Consider the following 24029-nt stretch of genomic DNA (forward strand, 5'->3'; position numbering starts at 1 on the left):
CACAAACATGACTGTTGGTGTATGGACACATAACTCTTTATTATAGAAGAGCCTCCTTCTCAAAAGCTATAGGACATTCCTAGAGAAGCTATATTGGATTTGAGGGAAATTGTAGATCCTTGTTGAGTCAAGGGGTTATCAGGAAATGTAATTCAAGTTGTAATTTTCCTTTATGGTTGGTAAGAAAGTCTGATGGCTCCCGGTGCCTTATAATAGACTTCTGGCAACTTAATAAAAACATTCCTGAGTGTGCTGCTACTGTAGCAACAATGCCAAGCATGCTGAAAGCATTTGGCCTAGAATCAATTTGGTTTTCCACTCTGGACCTTTCTAGTGGCTTTTGGTCCATTCCCTTGGCCCCAGAGTGTCAATATAAATTTGCTTTCATGTTTGAGGAGGAGAAATTCACTTGGAATTGGCTCTCCCAAGGATTTCATTGCACACCTGCAATTTTCCATGGGCAATTTTTAAAAGATTATTGCATGGGTCTTCTAAACCTTCAGGTTTGTTTTAATATATAGGTGACAACTCTTTGGCTGCAGGACCAAGGAGAAGCATGTCATAATGCTTGAAGAGCTGTTGCAGATTCTCCAAAGAGCAGGATTTAAAGTGCAACCCCAAGACGTGTTGGCTTCTCTCCAGAAAGGTTTTTTCCTGGGATTCATGCTGTCCAGATTTGGATGCACTCCAGAGTGACAAAACGTGACTGCCATATGCACACTCCCATTACCCACTTATGTCAAAGCCCTAAGAGCATTTTTGAAGTTTACTGGTTTATCATCAAGATTACATACCAAATTGTGACACTTTGTCAGGTTCATTGTATCAGTTACTTAGGAAATGTGTTTCTTGGGCATGGACCGTGGAACACGCAAGCAGTGGCAGCCCTAAAGAAGGCCTCTGCTCCAGTGTTAATTAGACCAGACCCAACTAAGCCCTATCACTTATGTATAGACGTTAACGACACCGCTATTGGTGTAGTCGTGTCTCAGGAACTTGAGGGAGTACAATGGCCCATAAGCTATGCTCCTAGATGCTTGATGTCTGTTCAGGAGTGTGAGAAATATGCATTAGCTAAAAGATGGGCAATTCAGCATTTCACCTTTTTAATTGGTGTGAGCCCCACTGTACAGCACTTATCCTAGACCCCAGTGAACTTTTTGCTGTCTTACAGGATACAGGATGGTCAGGTGTCCAGTGCACAACTGGCCCATTGGTCCTCTCTTTCGATAGGAAAGGACATCAAAGTGGAACCAGTGCAAGTTCCCTCTCCTTTGCCAGTAAGTTTGCTGTAGGGGAGAGAGCCTCATGCGTGCGCCATTAGCAATCCAAATGTTCAGTTGAGCCTATATTTGAACCATGCCCCCAAAGAGATCGAGTTTTCAAAATGCTTAAATATTTTTGTTGATGGCTCTAGCTATTATCACTGAGCGAAACGGCACACTGGATTTGGGATACATCTAGTACCGCCTCAGGGAACAGGTGATGAGCCCTCAGAAATAAGCCAGGCATGTACTCCTCATTCAGCTCAGTATGCCAAATTGGCTGCTGTTGCTTGTGCCCCAGAACAGTGTTGAACTAAGTGGCAAAGGAGATGCGCACTGTTCAGGGCCAGCTCTAGGCACCAGCAAACCAAGTACGTGCTTGGGGTGGCACAATTTCAGGGGCGGCATTCTGGACACCTTTTTTTTTTTTTTTTTTTTTGGCTTGAGGCGGCAAAAAACCTAGAACTGGCCCTGGCACTGTTGAAAGATTATGTAGTTCTACTGTATTCAGACTCTGCTTGAGTGTGTCTTTCTCCTTCTGCCTCTTTCTTCTGGGTAATCCTAATCTAATTTACATCCTCCAGTTTCAGAAACTGAACCACATCTGGAGAAGGCAGAAGAAACATACTCTGCAACCAGAACATTGCTCTTGGACTTTAGGCAGATTTTCAGATGCAACCTGAAAAGGAGTATCTTCACAGACTGTTGTTTCCATAGTTTGAAGTAGACAATGATATCCTGCTGCTTTGAGATCAGAACAACTACATCAGGGTAGGCAGCCTATGGCACGCGTGCCAAAGGCGGCAAGTGAGCTAATTTTCAGTGGCACTCACACTGCCCAGGTCCTGGCCACCGGTCTGGCGGGCTCTGCATTTTAATTTAATTTTAAATGAAGCTTCTTAAACATTTTAAAAACCTTATTTACTTTACATACAACAATAGTTTATTTATATATTATAGACTTATAGAAAGAGACCTTTTAAAAATGTTAAAATTTATTACTGGCATGTGAAACCTTAAATTAGAGTGAATAAATGAAGATTCAGCACACCACTTCTGAAAGGTTGCTGAACCCTGAACTATATTGTGATGTAATACTTGGATGAAAATACACCAACCCTAAATGAAATTTGCTAACCCAAGTTTGGAATGGCGTTTCCTTGCCAACTTGGACTAATGGGAACATTTGGTTATGCATCATGCCCCAGATCATATGTTGGGTAGATATTGTGTTGGTATAAAATTGGGATTGGATAGATCTGAAATATTTGTGATTCAACGATATATACTGTACTAGTAAATATATATATATTCTGAAAATGAAAAACATGTTGCATTTGGAAATCCTCAGGGAAAAATCATGCTCCCTTTACCTATGTTCACTACCATACATCAAAAGGTGGGTAATACTAACAAAATAACTGCAAGAATTGGTGAAAGCCTTAGTTTCCATTATTTTATAGTGGAAAGAACAGAACTACCTTTTGTAGACTGGAAAATGGTCTTCACTCTTTTCAGTTATTTTAAGGGAGGTGGTTGCAAGACGTGTGTTGGGGTAAAGGTGCAAGTTCTGCCTAATGGTATTGTGACGTTGTGCAGTCTATATGGTTTTATAAAAACATGATAATAAGTGAATATAACGTAACTGGGATATGCTTCATGCAAAAGGTCTCTTGTAAGGTATCATTACAAAGCTTATAATCTACTGAGTGTGATCATCCGATTTGTATAAATGTACCACTCTTGTATCTAAAACTAGAAATATAAAAGATAACTCTGAGGGCCTATTGTAATTATGTAAAGTGTGGGCCATTAATGATGGTTTGGAATCTTGATGACTCCCATTGTCTGCAGATGGCTGTGTTTACCTGTGTGTGCTGGCAAGTGAGTAATGAAGTCTTGCAGTGACATGTGATCATGTCACCTGAACTGGAATCCATCTTTAACCTGGTGCTTTTCCAGTGAGGGGGGGAGGGGGGTGGAAACCCAGAGGGACAAAGGGTTCCCGCCGTATGCAAAAGATATATAAAGGGGTGGAAGAGAACAAAGGAGAGAGAGGAGCCATCATGAAGAATCCCCTAGCTATCACCTGAGCTGCAACAAGAGCTGTACCAGGGGAAAGAATTGTGCCCAGGCCGGGAAGGTGTCCAGTCTGAGAAAAAACTTACTGAAGCATTTCTGAGGGTGAGATTATCTGTATTCAGTTTGATTAGGCATAGATTGGCGCATTTTATTTTATTTTGCTTGGTGACTTACTTTGTTCTGTCTGTTACTACTTGGAACCACTTAAATCCTATTTTCTGTATTTAATAAAATCACTTTTTATTTAGTAATTTACTCAGAGTGTGTATTAATACCTGGGGGAGCAAACAACTGTGCATATCTCTCTATCAGTGTTATGGAGGACGAACAATTTATGAGTTTACTCTGCATAAGATTTATACAGGGTAAAATGGATTTATTTGGGTTTAGACCCCATTGGGAGTTGGGCATCTGAGTGCTAAAGACAAGCACACTTCTGTGAGCTGTTTTCAGGTAAACTTGCAGCTTTGGGGCAAGTGATTCAGACCTTGGGTCCGTGTTGGAGCAGATGGGAGAGTCTGGCTCAGCAAGACTGTGTGCTGGAGTCCTGAGCTGGCAGGGAAAACAGGAGAAGAGGTAGTCTTTGCACATCTGGTGGCAGCTCCCAAGGGGGTTCCTGTGATCCTACCCGTCACAGGTATTTCCTATGGTAGCTGGGAGAATGAATGCAATGTGCAAATTCTGTTTAAAGATGAAATGATAACCTTTAATCCATTAGAGCTCAAGGATGAAGGAGAGTTTGAGACCTGTATTCAAACTAGGCCTTCAGATCCTGTCAATATTTGATTTTGGGTAAAGGTCAAATTGTCTTTAGCCAAATATGATTATAATAAAGAAAAAGAATCAAAATGTCAGCAGATGGACAAAGGTCCAAATTGTGGACTTGTATCACTTCCACCCCTGGAGTACTGATTAATCAGGTTCAATTTATGCATGTCCCAGTGGTTTTAAATTTTCTAATTGTAATATGGAGGAATTTTCCTATTGCAAGGATACCAAAGTAGCTTCATTCTTTTTGGTACTTCTTGTGCATAAGATAACAATTTATCAGCAATGAGCTGAAGATATGCTAATTTGAGGCTTGACCACATTCCTCATCTCTAGTCTCCTAGAAAACAACAGGAATGAAATACCTTGGGAGGAATAGGATCTTGTTTCAGGTTTGTGTAGCACAAGAATGTCTATTTGGAATCATGTGGATGTGGAAAGAATTAAAAAAACATGTTAATTATGCATTGCAACAAGAAGGCAACAAAGTAGTTAACCCAATTTTACAGCATATAGATGGGTTGGCTTGGGAAGAAAGATTTATAGTTTTTAGTATGTGTGAAATTGCCACATGGTTTAATGGAACCCAGATTAACATTAATGAATTAATTGCTGTCCATAATGATCAGGCCAAAAATCATTATATGGGAAAAGAAATAATTTGTTCCGCATATGGAGAATATGTCTTAAACATAGTGACTCAGACATTACAAAGCATGGACTTGGGAAAAGTACTTGATCTGGTTAAGAATAAACAATTGTTGAATTTATATGGTCCTCATTGCATGTATAAATATCAGGGAGAAAAGACTGGACATCTTCAGATGTGTAAAAAGTTTTCTATTGGGGCAATTAGGAATTTGGGCTCAGACACCTCATCCTATACCTGCACAGTGTCTACATCATTATTTGTGTCTTTTATGATTTCACTACCTGCATTTGATCCACAGGGTTGTTCACTGATTTAGCTACCATTAAATTTATAAGCCATCTCCAAGAAAACTTCTATAAAGAAAGACTGGGTGATCTACCTTGGTAGTATATTATTATGAGACACAAACCTGGAAACTGCAGATTGCCCATTGATTTATAAAAGGGTTCCAGTACATCTGGCATTGTGATGGGTTTAAAGTATACTCACACCTGTCTGTGACCAAGAGGAGTGGTACAAAAGGTAGAAGAGTCCAAAAGTCAGAAGAGCCAGACCCTTCAATATCATGCCCAGTATGACTATCAAGATGGAAGAGCCCAATAGGCCTATGAGAATGATGGATGCTATTATGTAGTGACTAATAGGAAAGAATTTTATTACGGTGGAATGAAGTGTACTGTGTCCAGTTCTGACACCACATTTCAGGAAAGATGTGGACAAATTGGAGAAAGTCCAGAAGAGAGCAACAAAAATGATTAAAGGTCTAGAAAACATCACTTATGAAAGAAGATTGGGAAGAAATGGCTTTGTTTAGTCTGGAGAAGAGAAGACTGGGAGGGAACACAAATCTTCAAGTACATAAAAGGTGGTTATAAAGAGGAGGGTGATAACTTGTTCTCCTTAACCACTGAGGACAGCACAAGAAGCAATGGGCTTAAATTGCAGCAAGGGAGATTTAGGTTAGACATGAGGAAAAACTTCCTAATTGTAAGGGGAATTAAGCACTGGAACAAATTCCCTAGGGAGATTGTGGAATCTCAGTCATTGGAGGTTGTTAAGAACAGGTTAGACAAACACCTGTCAGGGATGGTCTAAATAATACTCAGTGCAGGGACTGGACTAGATAGCCTATTAAGATCCCTTCTAGTCCTTCATTTCTGAGATTTCCAAATATCCAAATTTTTGCTTTTATCTTAAAGTATACACAAGGATTGGTCATACAGCAATGTTTCCATTTCCTAAATTTGTGAATGATATCAGAACTGATTTTACTCCTGGTTATCAGGGTTTAGTAGAATCATTCTAAAACTGGGACTTCAGTTACAAAATGTTCTGGGTAGAAAGGAAATACAAAAAATTAGTAGTATTCAAAAAGCTAGTCATGTTTTGAATCTGAAGGAACTGATGAAGTTTTAACAATTCTGTTGTGGATGGGAATAGGGTTGAAAGGATGGATAGATGAGGATATTGCAATAATTATTATTGTATTGGGGTGTGTGTAATAGAATTAAAAATTCAAATAAATTTATTGATAAGTGATGAAGTGATAAATCCTGGTCACCCCCATCAAAGGGGAGGTCTGAAGCCTATGTTTTTGCACCCCAGTCACTGGGCCCAGAGTCCTGTCCTCACTGGCATTTTTGCTTGAGATTAGGGTCATGAACTAAATTATGGGTTTCCTCTCTCTCCCTCATTGTAGTTTTATCTGTATTGCAATACAACCCAAAGTCTCCAATCAGGGTGCGGGCCCCATTTTGCTAAGTGCAAACACACAAACACAGTCACTGACCGAAGCACTTGTAATCTAAAAAGTCATCCTTCCCCCAAAGAAACCAACACAAACACATGAGAATAAACATAGGAAAGGTTGAGGAACAGGCAAAGTGTTCGGGGCTATAAGTGCACATCATGCAAGCTCCTTTTCTTTATCTATTCCCAGATTTCTGAGAAAGAAGAGGCAGGACAAGGCAGATGTTGTACTGCTTTCGCTCTGGTGGCCCCCACTGCCCAGGTTTTCAGAGCTCATGAACCACTCCCAGAAGCTCTGGTGCCTTCCAGATCCACTTGGTCAGGTCCCAATCTTCTGTCACCCTGAACACCTCAGTCTGAGAACATGGAAATGGAGTGGAGGTGCTTCGGAGTGGAAGGCTTTTTTTCTGAGATTGAAAAAATGTATTGCAAACTGTAGTAAATTATCTATAACATACTCCTATATCTAGATGGTGTTAATTCTTTAAAGCACAGCAAAGGAGTGTCAGGACCCACTCCTGTTCTCTGCAAGATATCCTGGACTTGCTTCCTGAGAGCTTCAAAAAGTGCCTTCGGGTCATTGACTTCAGAGTCCACTCACTGGCATTATGGGCTGTCCATGTGGGCAGGGACATTTGCACCTTATGTCAGAGATGTTTTTGTTCATCCATCCTACACGGGCCTCTGTACTGTCCTGTTGCCGATCCGAAAGAGTGCTCCCTGGTATTACGGGTACGTATACCTCTTTTAGCCCTGGGAGAAAGTTCTCAATTATTAGTCTATAGGAGAAAGTTCTCTTCAAGCAATCTTTTGGGATGTGGTGGCTTCCTACAGGTGAGTGGGGGAACAGAGTTTTTTAATCATCATCTTCTGTCCCTCAGGAAAATCTTCCATTTTTTTCTGTGAGGTGATTTTTTTTTCATCTTCCATCAGATGATGTACCACAGATGAATGCCAAGTCCCCCATTCATTCTGTTTTATACATCTAAACTGTGAGCTCTTTGGGGCAGAAGACATTCTTTTTTCCCCTGTTTGTACAGCACCTAACACAATGGGATCTTGGTCCATGACTGGGCTCCTAGTTGCTATGGTAATACAAAGAATATTATTCAAGTTCTGAGTGCCTGCCAAAGATGTATTACATAATGCAACTAGCATATGTCATATATCGTGCCTTCTCCAATTCTCTTTTCTTCCTAGGAGGAATAATTGTGCTGGAGGGGCTAAGCATTATAATCTTTCATTTGGGAAAGCAAGGTAGAAGTGTTCCTTGAACCTTGAATGTAAAAGGTCCGTGGCATAACAGAAGTGGATTTCACAGCCTTGGACTAGTCCTTGAGAAAGCTCTGTCTTCTGTCTACTGCAAAAGTGAAGCTCGATTGTGCAGAACTTTTCTCATGCCAGAGGAGCAGAGTTGATAACTGTGGTCCTGGTCTATCTCAGGATGTGAGATGATTTTTTAAGAATCCAGGGCCCAGATCATTTCAAGTCTTTTAATGAGCCTAGGAGCTTCAATTTGAAACAATATTTGACAGGGTCCATGTATAGGGAACAGAGGACAGGTCTGATGCATTTGCATTAATCTGTGTTGCTGAGGAGATGCAGTGCCTCGTTCTGTATCAGTTGTAGTTCTCTCAGGTCTATAGCTTTCATGCCCATACAGAGTATGCTGCTGTATTAATGAGGCAGCTTGTGCCAAGTTACGATGTAGTTTCCCAGCCAGCCAGAGATGACAGAAAATAATCTTAATGTGATGAACCCATTGTTCTTCCCACTCTCTGTTCTGATTCTGTTTCCTCACAAGGGAGAGCTCTTCATTCAGTTGATTATAAGCACATATTACAATTCAGTCCCAAGAATTTAGAACAGTTAGACAGTTGGGTGGGATTTGAAGGCTGCCATACAGGCAAAGCTGCTATCAAACTATTACTGACTGGTCAGAGACAGCATTTGGGGGATACCTTTGCAGCCAGGACACCTACATTTAGAATTTGTCAAGGGCCACTCTTCAAGGAGTAGAAAAGTTCCTATAAGAAGCATGGTGAAGTAAGCCCTTCTCCAGGCATAGGGTTGTTCACTGATTGTCCTGGTCCCTCTCAATTCATAATGTGGGCAAAGGCAATACAAAAGGAATTTCTGATGAGTCCTTTCCCCTTATTAGCTGCTTTGAAGATCATATTCCAGTTACATTCAAGTTTTTAATTTTTTTTCTATAGACCAATTTTTCATTGGATTGTAAAGTATGCCATCCCACTATATAGCCCCACAGTAAAATGATTCCTTATGGAAAAGTCCTATAAAATAAGAGATGAACTTAATAGAAATGGTCAATAGGGATCTAGAGAAATTACTGCAAAATCCTGTAACTTTAATGGAGCTTTATAAATTTTCTATGCTTTTTTTTTTTTTTTTTTTTAACCACCATGCAGAATTCTACCGGAGAGTTATCATTTTGTTTTAAACTCTATATTACTTGTGCCATAGGGTGATATCTTCAATTCTCCTTTAGAAGTATTCACAACATTGATTCTTGAAAAAAGGAGTGACCATGTGTCTCATCCACAAAGGTACCTAGGCACCTAAGTCCCATTTCCAGGCACAACTGCAATCCACAAAATTCTCACTTGGCTGCCGCCTAACTCAGTAGGCACATAAACTCACTCAGCACCTACATTTTTACAGTAAAAGTTCCCAGGTCCCTATGTTTCTGCCTCTGGGAATGTGCACTCTTGCCTCAGTCTAGGTGGCAGGATGCCTATCGCCTACCTAAGCCCAAGGGTGAAAGTAACTTAAAGGATTTACCAGTACGCAGGGCGGCCGGGCTCCAGGGCAAGGTGGGGGGGGGAGGGGCTCTGGGCCCCCTGAAGGACCAGAGCCTCGGATGGAAGGAGTGGGGCTAGGGCCAGACTCCCCCAGCCAGCCCTTCAGCGCTGCCTGGCCTGTGCCGCCCGGGGCTCCGGCGGCAATTTAAAGAACCCGGGGCTCCAGCCACTGCCGGGTGCCCCAGGCGCTTTTAAGTCACCGAGCCCGGGCCACAAATCCCTTCTTCTTCACGAAGAGATGGGACTTGAACTGGTGGACGCCCACATCCTCGATGAGTGCTCTAACCACTGGGCAAAGGAGTGGGGGTGCGGCTGCTCCTGCTGCTTTGTGTGGTGATAGGCAGCCTCTGAGCATGTCTATCCCACATGCAATTTAGGTGGAGGAGCAACTATCTTCCCCTGCCTTGTGGCTTACTAGCAGAGATAGGGGCCTTTCTCTGTGAGACGGGTGGGGCTGAGGACACCCCCCTCTCATCAGCATCTCCCCTTCGCTAGCTTAGGCCACAGGCACCAACTTTCCATTATGTCAGGAGGTGCTCAACCCCCGGTTCTGCCCCAGGCCCTGCCCCCACTTCATCCCTTCCCTGAATGTAACACTCCTGCCCTGCCTCTTCCACCCCCTCCCCCAAGCATGCCGCATCCTCCCTCCTCCCCACTCCCCCCCAGCCTCCTGCGTGCCACAAAACAGCTGATTGCAGCAGGTGGGAGACGGGGAGGGAACGGGAAGCACTGATCTGCAGGCCCTGCTGGTGGGCAGGAGGTTCTGGGGGAAGGAGAGAAGCTCATAAGAGGGCTGCTAGTGGGTGCTCAGCGCCCACTATTTTTTCCCCTGTGGGTGCTCCAGCCCCAGAGCAGCCACGGATTCAGCGCCTATGAGCTTTGGCAGCTCCCTGCCTAGAGAGCGGGGTTTGTGGATCACATTCTGAGGCACCTCTCGCTCCTCATTCATTGCATGGGAAGACTAGGAGCCTAACTTGGCCTTATGGGTTGTAGTGTTGTTCCTTTGATTTTTCTAGGCACCTAACAGCAAGGCGTTGCAGGGCCGAAGTCCCTTTGTGGATCCGGGCCAACATGCTTCATCTTCAAAAGATGAAGAAATATTAACCACAGTCATGATCCTGAGAAAGACCAAGTCTGCTTCACTCCTCCTGAATTGAATCCGCTTGGCAGCTCTAAGTTGCCAAGAATGTTTGTCTGCCTCGCTTTTCAGATTTTGGACAGCACCACTCTTTCACAAGAGACAAGCTGCTCATGCTAAAATAAAACCCATCATCCATATTGATCATTTGTCAGCAGCAAAAGTCTGTATGCATCAGTCTCCTCATGTCGCCGTCAGACCAAGTGCTGGTACGTCTGCAGAGCACGGTGAAACATTAGGCAAGCTTTTTGCATTTTTCTGCTCAGATCTGTCACAATGGAAATATATGGCCTGTTAGGACAAAAGTATTGAATGTGTGTGTCACTTAGCGCCATTATAAATGGCCTTGGTAAGTTCACTGTTTTTAATTAAATGGATGTATTTGGTCTTTGTAGGGCTCAACATGTGCTTGGGTGAATAAATGTTTTCAGAATTTAACTCCGTCTCTCCTCATTTTTCTCTGGCACTCCACAACAAAGCTTTCCTTTCCTTGACACTGAATAATGACTGGAAAAGAAAATGTCCAGCTTGTTTGTATACTTTCTCCACCCTGTCCTTGAATCCAAGGCTTCTCACTCTCTCTGCTCACAAGGGAACCCCACTGTGCATAGGCAGAGTTGGGGGAGGAGGGAAAGGAGGGCGTTGCCCCCACTCCCCCAACTGCAAGCCTCATGGGCAGGCAGCCTGAGTGTGCAATGCAATGAGTTCTGCAGAGGAGACAGATGTGGTGCTCCCAGTTTGTGCCCCTGAGGCAGGATGTCAGAATTTTCTTTAAAAAGAACAGGAGTACTTGTGGCACCTTAGAGACTAACAAATTTATTAGTCTCTAAGGTGCCACAAGTACTCCTGTTCTTTTTGAGAATTTTCTTTATAAACAGAGTGATTAACAGGTGATTAAGATAAGAAGGGGCTGTTAAAATGTTTCCTAATGTGAAATGATCTGTTCCAAGCTTGGTGAACTGCAAAAAGTGAGTAACCTAAAAGAAAGTAATTGTAGATTTTTCTACACTTGTTTCAATTGTTGTATTCAATTGTGGTAACAAAGTTACTAATATCTTTCTTTCAGAAGATAATTGATTTATTAGACAAAGGAAATGCAGTAGATCTAATCTATCTGGATGTCAGTAAGGCATTTGATACAGTTCCACAAAGAAATTATTTGTTAAACTGGAGAAGATGGGGATTTATATGAGAACTGAAAGGTGGATAAGGAACTGGTTAATAAGGGAAGACTACAAGTCATACTGAAAGGTAAACTGTCAGGCTGGAGGGAGGTTACTAATGGAGTTCCTCAGGGATCAGTCTTAGGACCAATCTTTTTTTATTTATTTTTATTACTGACCTTGGCACAAAAAGTGAAAGCGTGCTGTGACGTTCCCCTCTGGTATTATCTGGACCAGTGATCTGCTAGGTCACTCCAGTCCTTGACTCTGGGAGCCAGCCTTCCCCTGCTCTGCTGTGAGAACCCCCACTCCTAGGCTGTTCACGCACAGCCTCTGGCATGTAAGCTGCTCCTTGGATTGTGCAACCGAATGACACTAGCCAATATCTCCGGTCCCAGACACAACCCTAGGAACTTCCATCTTGCAGTGTCCAGTTATGCCTACTGGATGCTGCAAGCTTATATGAATTCGTCAACTTAACGAAGAAACTGATATGTAACAGGCTTGTTATCCCAAGGGGAGTCTCTGACACACTTCAAACCAAATGCACTGCTTTGGGTAGAATAAACAAACAGACTTATTAACCACAAAGATAAATTTTAAGTGATTAAGCATAACAGTCAGATTTGGTCAAATGATATAAAAGCAAAATGCATTCTAAGCTGATCTTAACACTGGCAATGCCCTTACAAACTTAGATGCTTCTCACCACAGGCTGGCTGGTTGTTCTTCAGTCAGGCTCTCCCCTTTGATCAGCACTTCAGTTGCTTGGTGGTGGTGGTCTGTAGATGGAGGTGGAAGAGAGAGGAAGAGCATGGCAAACATCTCTTTTATCCTGTTCTTTCTTCCCTCTTGGCTTTGCCCTCCCCCTTCAGAGTCAGGTGAGCATTACCTCATCGCAGTTCCAAACTGACCAAAGGAAGGGGGGTGACTCCCTCGAGAGTCCAACAGATTCTTTTTTTGCTACCTAGGCAAGCGTCCTTTGTTCCTGTGAGGCTGGGCAGGGTTTGTCCCATACATGCCCTGATGAGGTGTGAATTTTCCTCTCAGCTCTTGGAGAGTTTTTGCCTGGGCTTATTTTAAGCCACGAGGATACATTTTCAGCTTCATAACTATATACATGAAATTATGACCTATAACCTTACTATAACATTACTGTAATAACAATGCTCAGTGCATCCTGAACCTTCCGAAGACACCCGGCATGACAAACTTTGCATTGGATACCACACAATCATTTTACAAGGATGAACATGGGGGTGCTGGGTGTTCCCCCAAGGTACAGAGCATCACACATGCTAATAAAATTTGCAGATGACACAAAGTTGGGCGGTATTGCCAGGACTGAGGAGGACCAGAATATCATACAAGAAGATCTGGATGATCTTGTAAACTGGAGTAATAGAAATGGGATGAAATTTAATGGTGCAAAGTGCAAGGTCATGCATTTAGAGACTAACAACAAGAATTTTTTGCTATAAGCTGGGGACTTATCAGTTGGAAGTGACAGAGGCGGAGAAAGAGTTTGGGGTATTGGTTGATCACAGGATGACTATGGGGCATCAATGTGATGTAGGTGTGAGAAGGCTAATGTAGTCCTGGGGTGCATAAAGCGAGGTATTTCCAGTGGAGACAGGGAAGTGTTAGTACCATTATACAAGGCACTGGTGAGACCTCATCTAGAATACTGTGTGCAGTTCCGGTCTCCCATGTTTAAGAAAGATGAATTCAAACTGGAAGAGGTGCAGTGAAGGGCTACTAGGATGATCCAAGGAATGGAAAACCTATATTGTGAAAGGAGACTCAAAGAGCGTGGTTTGTTTAGTCTAACCAATAGAAGGCTGAGGGGAGATAGGATTGCTCTGTATAAATATATCAGAGGGATAAATACCAGGGAGGGAGAGGAGTTATTTAAGGTAAGCATCAATGTGGACACAAGAAGAAATGGCTATAAACTGGCCATCAACAAGTTTAGGCTTGAAATTAGACAAAGGTTTCTAATCATCAGAGGAGTGAAGTTCTGGAGCATCCTCCCAAGGGGAGCAGTGGGGGCAAAAAACCTAACTGGCTTCAAGACTGATCTTGGTAAGTTTATGGAGGGGATGGTATGATGGTGGGTGGCCCATCGGCGACTGCCAGTAGCAAACATCCCCAATGGCTGGAGACAGGACACTAGATGAGGAGGGCTCTGAGTTACTACAGAGAATTCTTTCCCAGGTATCTGCCTAGTAAGTCTTGCCCACATGCTCAGGATCTAACTGATCTCTGTATTTGAGATTGGGATGGAATTTTCCCCTCGGTCAGATTGGCAGAGCATGGGGCATGGAGCACTTGCAGGTTTGAGCTAGTGTAAATGGCAGTTTCTCTGTAATTTGAAGTCTTTAAAGACCTGATTTGATGACTTCAGTAACTCAGCCAGAGGTTATGGATCTATTTCATGAGTGGGTGGGAGAGGTTCTATGTCCTACGATGTGCAGGTCAGACTAGATGATCACGATGGTCCCTTCTGACTTTAGTAAGAGTATCTGAGCGAGAATATACATTACAATTTTAATGTGTCCCGTAAGTGACTTGCCACAAGATATCAAACATGTTAGTGTCAGAGCTGAGTCGGTCTAATATTTATTTAATTTTCTTTCTCGATATAGGAATTAGATTCAATGCTCCTGTCAGATATTTCTAAGTTGTTATCTGCAAAATCACTAGAGTTTTCAGTTGTCTAAGTGGCCTCCGGAATCATGGTTAAAGTTGCGGCTCCCACCCCAAATCTGAAATGGCACTCCTATGGGCAGGCACGGAATTTGTCATCCCTACCCCCATGCACAGCCCCCTGACTGGATCCACCTTCCCAAGCATAGAAGTCAAACTATGCCAATGCCAATGTGGCATCCACTTATGCATCAACTTTGTACTAGCTGGACAATATAAGGTCATTCAACTAACTTCCTTTTTGGTTGTAACTTGAGTTGCTGTCCTGAGAAAACAGGGGTAGGTCCCGAATACTTACCTGAGCTATAGCTGTATAGCTACCGAAGAGGTGCCAAAAACAATTGTAAGCCAGCTACCTCGAGTATTTTGTGCAGTAGCTAAAATAATCTGTCAGCTTGATTTTATGGAGCACTGATAGCATTTTTAAGAGTTGGTTCTTTTTGTCATCACTGCTGTGTAATTATCTTTTTTGGAAGTTTCTATTCTATTGCCTTCATGTCTGCATTTTTAAATTCAGTAAGCAAGCAAAGAAAGTTAAAATAGACAGGAAAAGTATTCAACAGTATGGAAATTGCCCAGCACAGAAGAAAACTCTTGAAGATGGAGATGGAGCATCAAGTATGTATTCAAATGGAATATGTAAGTAGCACAAAGCAACTCTTTTAAATAGCAGATCACTTCACGAGTACAAGATGTTGAACTATAACTGTTCCGAATTGCAGTGGGACCTATAATGGATCTAGTGGTGTTCTTTTGCTGTAAGATTTGTACGTCTGTAATCATAAGTAGCTAGTCAGCAATGACCATATTATTGTGTGAGGTATGGACTGCACATGTTTCTCTTCTGTTTCATAACCACTTGGGTTAATAAGGCCCCCACAGTATGGATGACGCCCATATTAGACAACTGGGAACCTTTAAGACTAGAGGGAGGAGAACTTCAGGACTATTAACACAGCAGCCCCCAGGTGTTAGACAGGATTGTACAGCAGGGCATCTCTTTTTCCTGTATTTGTGGGACATTGATCTGATTCAGGACTGAAATGAAGGAGGATGGCAACTTGGGTTTGGCTAAGACTATAATTTGTAACCTGGCACAGTCATATGTCAAGTGTTTTTTACAACTGAGTGAGAGAAGTGATAGTTGTTGCCTTCAAGAAACAAGAATAGTCCTTAACAGAGAGGCCACCTAGTACAGACTTCTCAACTACAGTAAAGATGTTCTTCCTAATCTGTCTGCTATTGCAGTTAATGGAGAGAGCAAATTTAGGCTAATTTCAGACGCTAACTTGTTAGCTAAAAACTAGTTTTTAAAAAAATAGCATGTTTTTGGTTCGGGGTGAAGGCTGGAAAGAGTGTTCTTTGTGCCGGGGGCAAAAGGAGCTGTTTCCTCCTGTTTGATTCCTTCTGCGTTTAGAGACACGGGACTTTTTACAGTCCCTGTAAATAAACAAAACTACACCTGAGAAATACCTATCGTCAGTTTCTATTCCCAACTGGAACATTCCCCGAGTCCCAAATTTCGGCAAACCACTTAGGTTGAAAAGGGGCAACAATATCCTTTCATTTCAGGCCTACAATCAATGCAGGTGCAGTCTCTTGTGAGTGTGTACAACATATTAGATAGCTATCTGTGCCCACAAACCAGCTAGCTAGTCATCTGAACCTTGTTTGCATTTGCAATTCTTTTGTTTTTCAGGCCCCAAATGAGGTCCCTCTAAAAACGTGGCTCATTATATTAAATAATTTAGATGCCGCAAAGTTTAGTTATTGATTTGAACCTCATTTTTGAAAACATAAAAATAGGTTTTTCACAGCCTGCCTGACAGAGACAGAGAGATTGTGTGGGCAGGTTGTTCCAGAAGATGACTGTAGAATGATTATTAAGAGCTATACTTTTATAATAATAGCGCTGGGAGGGTTCCTTCTGAAAGAATGTTCAGTAAGTTTCAGCTCTTTCCTTGTTGAGAACTGAAGTCAATAATGCGTTGGGTACGTTTTGACGCATTATCCACTAATAACTGATATGCAGCACTTGAAGGATAAATAATAGAATGTTTTTGCTGCTTCCTCTTCCCCCTTACTTATTATCACATTAGCATCTTCCAATGTGGATTATTGTCATTATCAGCTAATTCACGAAACCACTGCTTTAGCAATCATTTCCTTGCTTCCAGGCATTTATGCAAAGATAGCTGTAGCATATTCAAATTAATTTGAAGAGTGACTTTGAACTAGATAATTTATTTGAATATTTTTTAGTAGTCATTTTATTTTGCAGAAAATCAAGACTTGACCAACCATTTGAATGTGTGTGTTTAGGGTGTGCAATTTCTTGCTGTATTGCAATCCCAAGTGCAAATTCCCCTCTTAGCTTTCATGCCACCCCTTACACCTGGAAAGCCTATCAGTTCCCATGTGTTAAGTGCCTCCCCTCTGTTCTTTCAAAGCACTGAAAGGCCCATCCCTCTCCTGAAGCATTCCAGATAGGATGATGATATGCCCTTCTATAAGTCTTCTTTCCAAGGGTCTCCAAGTGCTATAGAATCATTAATGGATTAATTTCCCAACACCCTGTGAAGTAGGGAAGTACTGTTAACCCCACTTTGCACAGAGAGACTAGTTGACCTTCCCAAGGTCACACAGGAAATCTGTGGCAGAGCCACGAATGGAACCCAGATTTCCCGAGACCCAATTTTGTGACCTAACCACAAATATTCCTCCCGCCCTCTGTTCAGATTTGTTTGGTATTCCCCTTCGTTGGGCCTTTCAGATCTCAGCTCTTTTGGGCAAGGACTTTGTTATACATCTGGCACCTTTTCTTCATTGTGCAGCTGCTGAGCTATGTGCATGATTATCAGCATTCGTGATGAGCTAACATCTTTTCCCAGTTTAGACATGGGGTAATTTTAACTTTGTGGCCTGAATACCTTTATGTAGAGCTGGGATTGTGAGGCTCAACCTGTCATGAGTTAGACCAGCGTCTTCTGCGAGGCACAAACATGAATTAGCCCATTATAATGTACACTTCAAAACTCTTTGTGCTGACACCTCCTCACATAGTGCCCATTTGAACTCTGTAGTTTGCACTACTAGCTTTGCAGCCTATCCATATGTCAGGCTCGTCAGTTCTCTGATTGGTACACAAGGCGAGTAGACAAATATAAAAGAACTGGCAGAACTATGAGGTGGATAGAGAGCAAAGCCAGTAATGCAAACAATGGGGGGGAGGGATAGTTCAGTGGTTTGAGCATTGGCCTGCTAAATCCAGGGTTGTGAGTTCAGTCCTTAAGTAGGGCCACTTAGGGATCTGGGGCAAAATCAGTACTTGGTCCTGCTTGTGAAGGCAGGGGGCTGGACTCAATGACCTTTCAGGGTCCCTTCCAGTTCTATGCAATAGGTATATCTCCATATATTTTATATTTATTTAACAGAGTACATGAAGGGATGTAGGTCAGTAGTTAAAAAGAAAGGCATCATTTTCCATCCGCAGATCCTACCACACTGTGCATGGAGAGACCAGTGTATGTTGGAGCTCAGCCGAATTTAACTTGCTACTCAATCAGGGAAGCTGCTTCTTGGTTTCTCTGCAGACCACAAAGGTTTTGAATAATACTGGATCTGTAAGTGGCTTTGTTTTCTGACACCAACAGATCATTTCCAAGAGACACCGTGAGCAGCTTCTGGTGCATCAGGCAGCCAGCCTGTCTGACATTCCCTTTGTGAAGCCCTTTTCAGGGATCACTCTGCAGCTTGGCTTTAAAACCCACAGTTTATTTCCAGGCACTCGGCTCTTTTGTGAGTATATTTACAGAGGACCAGTAAATATGTTTAATGTACAATGGTAAATAGTCCAGGCACTACTGAGGAGGAGTTGCATCTGATTTTACTAAAAAGCAACAGAGGGTCCTGTGGCACCTTTGAGACTAACAGAAGTATTGGGAGCATAAGCTTTCGTGGGTAAGAACCTCACTTCTTCAGATGCAAGTCCTCTGAAGAAGTGAGGTTCTTACCCACGAAAGCTTATGCTCCCAATACTTCTGTTAGTCTTAAAGGTGCCACAGGACCCTCTGTTGCTTTTTACAGATTCAGACTAACACAGCTACCCCTCTGATATCTGATTTTACTGTTACTTTATTAGTGTATCTCCCAGGTGCAAATGCCAGACTCCTGCTGGTTATACAGCTGAGCCTGCTGCAGCGGCATCTCCTGAGCCACCGATGCTAAATCGGTCCCCTGAAGCAGTGGAGACTGGCTCCCAAAAACGAGCTCTCTGTTGATTTCTTGTTTGGTTTTAAAGCATTGTTATGTGTGCCAACCCCGCTTTGCTTTTCTATCAGCATCTGTGTAGGATTTTCTATGGTAATGTCAGAGAGGACCAAAGCTTTGGGCTATGCCGTGTACAGAACAGAATTTACCAAGATGTTAGCCAAAAGCTAAGGCTCTACTTTCCAAGCCTGGTATTTAGAGTTAGGTTCCTAAATTCACATTCACAAGCTTCTCTAAAAGTGGCCTGGTGTACAGAGGTGCTGAAGCGACTGGAGCGCCTATTGTTCCAACATGCTGCTCTATATCATAAGTCGACGGTCGCTGCAAAGGAAATGCAGGTAGGGTGACCAGACGTCCCGATTTTATCGGGACAGTCCCGATTTTTGGGTCTTTTTCTTAGATAGGCTCCTATTACCCCCACCCCCGTCCCGATTTTTCACACTTGCTGTCTGGTCACCCTAAATGCAGGTCACTTTTATTTAGGAGCCTAAGTTTAGGCACCCAGGTTTGCACATGGTGTCACTTGTGCCCAACATGCTATGGGAGAAATCCTAGTCCCATTGAACTCAGTGACAAAACTCCCTTTGACTTAAATGGGGCCAGGATTTCACCTTATAACTTTAGAAACCAGTGTGTGTCAGCACATAGCGCCTGGGTGTTTTATTCATAGCAGGAACCCCTCTTGGCTTGTGGCAATTTGATTACAGACTCCAATTCAAGATCTTTCTTGATACTCAAGGCTTTTTTTGAAACAGGCCCTCACTCCCTGAGAGCTTGCCTCTTCCTCCTCAGCCAGGATCTCTCAGCCCAACTGTGCATTGCTGGATCCACAGCATTGTGAAAAACAGTGTGAGGGACATTAGCACAGGAGACAGAACTCTCGTAGGGACAGAGCTATGGAACGCTGTACCTGAGAGAGGAATGACCACAGGCCTTCCCGTGTTCACAACTAAATGCAAGCTCATTCAATCACTTTGTATGTTCCACACATAAACACATACATCTATAAGTCAATCAAGCTATTTCTCCTCTAGGCTGGCACAGAAGAAAGAGATTGTTGTTGTTGTTTCTATTTTTGGTGCTCAGATACTACAGTGCTGGAGGCTGTATAAGTACCTAGATGGATTAGATTATTGCCTCTCTACAGCTTTGACAAATGGAGATATGACTGGCCAAAAAAGCAGCTTTTAAATCCAATAGCTGTTCTTGCCAATAGCTTGTAATCCTTTGTTCCTTATAGAAGTTAGAGACAGAAATGGCTGAAGATCATCTGTACCATCTCCAATAGTACAGGTTACTGCCCTACAGTATTGTATATTCTTCAGTGCTTTGGGTACTTTAGGAAGTAGCCTCCATTTCTGTACATGCAACTTTCTGTGTGTGCTTTTCCAGTGCTAATGCCTGCACACACACATCAATTATAGAAAAAGCCTGGCCCGGTATTTGCGTGTGTAAAGCTGCATGCATAGAAATATCAGTGCCTAAATGTTTATAATGATGAGGCTTCCATCAGTCCCCTTCAATAGTCTAATGGACCACATAGAGCCATAAAAGTTACAGCTGCAAGGGGTGCCTTAATTCATCCATCCCAGCTTCCTCTTACTGCAGGATTATTCCTTGCGGTTCACTCGCTGATGCCTTGTCCAGTCAAATTTAATGACTCCTAAATGATGGACGTTCAGCCACTTCTTGAACTATTACATAGCATCTCGCCATCAGGAATATTCAGCCTATAGTCTCTCAATTTCATTCCATTACTCATAGTTATTCCTTCCTGTACTATGCAAATAGTTCTTCTTCCACTCTGAGATTTTACACTCTTCGAATGTCAAGTATTCGGTTGTCATTCTCCCCGTAACAAAACTGAGGCTCTTTAGTTCTTTGTCTTTACTCATAAACCAACCCGTCTGATCATTTTGTAGCTCATCTTGGTGGCACTCCCAGTTTGACAGCATCATCCTGGTAATACATACTGCCACTAAATGAGAGGACAATTCCAGATGTGATACTTCAAGAGCCATACAGTGGTCACCATTACAATCTTTAGAACACCCTTCCAAGTAATTAACCTACAGCAGTGGTTCTCAACCTTTCTAGACTACTGTACCCCTTGTAGGAGTCTGATTTGTCTTGCGTACCTGCAAGTTTCACCTCACTTAAAAACTACTTGCTTACAAATCAGACATAAAAATACAAAGGTGTGTCAGCACACTATTACTGAAAAATTGCTTACTTTCTCATTATTACCATATAATTATAGTATCAGAGGGGTAGCCGCATTAGTCTGGATCTGTAAAAAGCAACAGAGAGTGCTGTGGCACCTTTAAGACTAATAGATGTATTGGAGCATAAGCTTTCATGGGTGAATGCGCATACGTCTGATGCATGCATGCATCCGACAAAGTGGGCATTCACCCACGAAAGCTTATGCTCCAACACATCTGTTAGTCTTAAAGGTGCCACAGGACTTTGTTGCCATATAATTATAAAATCAATGAATTTTCAGTGTATAGTATATAGAACAGTATAAATGAGTCATTTTCTGTATGAAAGTTTAGTTTGTACTGACTTTGCTCGGGCTTTTTTGTAGCCTGTTGTAAAACTAGGCATATATCTAGATAATTTAATACACCCCTTGGAAGACCTCCAAGTACCCCCAGGGATACACGTACCCTTGGTTGAGAACCACTGACCTACAATATTCATGTTGCCACAGTCACACTATTTCTTTGCAAAGGCAAAATTATGAGGAGTTTAATGGCGGTCACTATGCATAGCATGATACTTTTGTGTATCCAGCCAAAAATTGCAGTGCCCTCTCAATCTACTACCTTTTACTTATTGTTATAATGTTAATTGCTTTAATTGCTGCCCTTAATGGGGCCTTGCACAAGTTCATTAACCCCCTTCATGGAAAGGTTTTGCACAGGCTCACATTTCACCTGGTGGTTTCCCATTTTTGTTTCCTCATTTCTAGCCCTCGTCTTGGAATCTAACATTAGGTCAAGTGGCTTCTCTACAGCACAATTCCATTTGCAGTATCCTCTTAAAAACTTCATTCGTATCTCATTTGTCCCGATCTCCTTTTCTGTTAGTCATTCTGTCCCTTTTGCATACGCTTTCCTTCCTTGCAGATAATATTGTTATGCACATGGTAACAGTGCTGGAAAACTTTTCATCTTGGGGTGCCCTCCTCCACAAGTATCTAATCTTATCCTTCTCTATTAATCTAACTAATTTATCTAAGCCAAACTTCCCCAACATTTGGGTGTGCTCGGATTTGAAGTTTTAATTCAGGCCTATCACTGGAAAGAAAATACTGACAGGTCACTTAATCTTACTTCGTTCATTGTATGAAAACGTTACTGTATAACTGAACTGTTTAAAAGCATTTTAAAAGGAAAACTACCTACCTGCAAACATAGCATCACTGCTTTGGCTATGAAAGTGTTTCATTTAAGCCACATAGTCTTTTTCATTTCTCCTTACTTTTTACTGCTTCTTTAAATCTCATTGAAAGCAAGCTTTTCTTCACAAAATGATAGTTCAAGGTTTTCACTCAATGATATTGACTTTCTGTTGGTAGCAAAGGTATAAGCCAGTAGTTTAAAATGTCCAGTCAATTGCTCTCCTGCCCACATTATACGCCTAATTTCCCAAAGTACATATGCCATTATACACAATACGATCATTAACACAGCAGGTGCAGTTAGAGATAGCCTGCAGAGTGTTGTTAAAAGGTATAATGAAGAACAAAATACATTTTCCAATGGCTACAAAGAAGTTGTCCCAGGGAATTAAAAATTGTTGTACTGTGTCATATTGTACATTCCATGTACTTGCCTTCTCTAATGAGTGGGGAAATCCAGTATCACGCTCTTGGTGCTTAAAATTTTGCAGAAATAGACAACTGAATTTGATAAAGACCTAGGAAAAGGTTCCTCTGGATCAGGGAGCTGGACAAGCCAGATTTTACCTACAGCAACTAACTCTTTATCCTCTGTTGCTTAAATGCTAATCTGGTCATTAATGGCAGGAGTCAAATAAGCATTTTCTGAGTTCAGTAATACATTTGCGCTGAGCCGTGTCACCACTGTTTAGTACCCTAATTATGTAACTGAGTCCCTGTCCACTGCCTTCATCTTCTGTTTTTAATACAGACCTAAAGCTGCTATTCTACCTAAGGATGGGGTCATTTTTTAAAATTGCATAATTATGGTCTCTCATTCAAACTTAACATTGTTTTAAATGAAAGCTCTTGTACGTGCCACACTTACAAATCCTATTATCATCCATTGAACAGTTTGACTTCTGGAATAGTCAGTTCAGAAGCTTAAATAGAAAACAAAGCCTGTTGTGCAGATACCAGAATATAGTGTCCACTTTTGGATTTCTTTTAACTACATCAGGAAAAGAACAGAAAACCAGAGTGTTTTAGTTATTAAACAGAAAATATGGACAGTGTGCACCAACAGTTGCCTATTTTTGCTTCAGCATTCATTTTTTCTCATATGTCTTGAGAAACTGAGAGTGCAGGGAGACACAAATCTTCTGGTAGATCCGCTGCAATTGGTAGTGGAAGTCCAAGGTTCACACGCTTCATAGTCTGCTGACTAGTCCGACATTGACCTTTATGAGTATCCAAGAATATTTGACAGAGTAGACATGGCCAGGAAATGCAAAATTCCACTTGAACAAGGAAATGAGAACGATGCTTTGAGTAGAAATTGTCTAATGGGATGAATGCTGGTTCAACCTTGGAAAATTGACTTATAAAGCTGTATATGGACACAACCTAGGCAAAATTCTTGTATTCTGTTGAACTTGTACTTTGTGTTTGGTCTATGACGTAGCCAAAAAATCTTTTTCTCTTTGGCTTTTTCTTGTAACCAGGGCCGACTCCAGGCACTAGCCCAGCAAGCATGTGCTTGGGGTGGCCAAGGGGAAGGGGCACCACATCGGGCTCTTCGGCGGCAATTCGGCGGCGGGCCCCTCTCGGAGGGAAGCACCTGCCACCGAATTCCTGCCGAAGAAGAAAGCGGTGCGGTGGAGGTGCTGCAGGAGTGCCGCCGATCGCAATTGCGATCGCGGCGGCTTTTTTTTTTTTCCGCCACTTGGGGCGGCAAAAACCCTGGAGCTGGTCCTGCCTGTAATGTTCATTTACTTCAGTATCCAAAGAATCAAGAGATGGAAAAGAACTATTGGACTGTCTAGCCCATGGATCTGCTAGTGCTATATTGTTTTCTCTTGTATTAGTGTTTTGTCGGGTCACTTTTGTTAGAATAAAGTGATGTTTCTTCCACCACATCTCATGGGAGACTCTTCCACAGGTTAACAGAATCGTTACTCTCAGAGAGATTTTCCTGACACTCTGAATTTTTCCTTTCTTAATTTCATCCGTTCACTCTTAGT

This window comes from Malaclemys terrapin, chromosome 2 (genome assembly GCF_027887155.1).
Source record: "Malaclemys terrapin pileata isolate rMalTer1 chromosome 2, rMalTer1.hap1, whole genome shotgun sequence".
In the NCBI taxonomy this organism is placed as follows: Eukaryota; Metazoa; Chordata; order Testudines; family Emydidae; genus Malaclemys; species Malaclemys terrapin.